This window comes from Galeopterus variegatus, unplaced genomic scaffold, assembly GCF_000696425.1.
Source record: "Galeopterus variegatus unplaced genomic scaffold, G_variegatus-3.0.2 Scaffold1180, whole genome shotgun sequence".
In the NCBI taxonomy this organism is placed as follows: Eukaryota; Metazoa; Chordata; class Mammalia; order Dermoptera; family Cynocephalidae; genus Galeopterus; species Galeopterus variegatus.
Genome location: NW_007727291.1, coordinates 226,301 through 227,454, shown reverse-complemented (window position 1 = coordinate 227,454; position 1,154 = coordinate 226,301).

Here is a 1,154-nt window from a genome sequence, read left to right as displayed (position 1 = left end):
ATAGTAACTCCTACCTGGGTTTCTAGAGAGGAGCGACACCTTGTTTACTGACACCAAACAAGATAACATTCAGATAAATTAGGACAAGACTTAGCTAAGAGAAGAGGCAGAAGACACCTATACATACTAAGGTCTGGAGTCTGAAATCTTGCAACAAAGTCCAGTGCAACTAGGGGGACTGTCAGTGTTAGCTTGAGACACCAGGTAATTGCCACCGCTACCCAGCATATAGGGCCAGGGTACAGTGTAAGTGTCTATCAATGTGAGATGAACAAGAGGTTCTTTTTTTTTGGGGGGGGGGCTGGTTGGTATAGGGATCCAAACCCTCTTTATAAGGCCACGCTCTAACCAACTGAGCTAACCTGCCAGCCCTAAGGGTTCTCTTTTTAGGTAGGTGATTAAGATTGCTGGGAAACAAATAAAAAGACAACAACAACAACGAGGTTGCTAGAACCAGGCCGGTTAACTCAGCTGGTTAGAATGGAGCGTTATAGAAAACTCAGCCTGGCTGTTTAGTTGGTTAGACCGCAGCCTTGTAACATCGAGGTCAAGGGTTTAGTTCCCTGTACCATCCAGCTGCCGGAAAAAAGAAAAGAATGGAGCCTTATAAAACCAAGTTACGGGTTCGGATTCCTGTACCGGCCAGCCGCCAAAGGAAAAAAAAAAAAGAGTGCTGGAGCGAGACTGCCCACGTTAAAACCCCACCTCTTGGGCCGGCCTGGTGGCGCACTCTGTAGAGTGCGGCGCTTGAGAGTGCAGTGGCACTCCCGCCGAGGGTTCGGATCCCATGTAGAGACCGGTCCGCTCACTGGTTGAGCGCGGTGCGGGCGCAACACCGAGGGTTGCGATACCGTTACCGGTCACGAAAAAAGACAAAAAGGAAGAAAAAAAAAAAAAATCCCACCTCTTACTGTCCCTTTCTGCGAAACCTGGAGCAGCTCAGCTGCTCCATCTATACTACGGGAATAACAGAACCATCCTTAGGGTGGTAGCACAACGCTTCACACATGGCAACCACTTCATAAGAGTCTGCTTTTAAGAGCTTATAAAATAATAAGTTATCACTCAGTTATAGACAGATACAGTTCAAGGTCCGGCCTGCGGCTCACTCGGGAGAGTGCGGTGCTGATAACACCAAGGCCACGGGTTCGGAT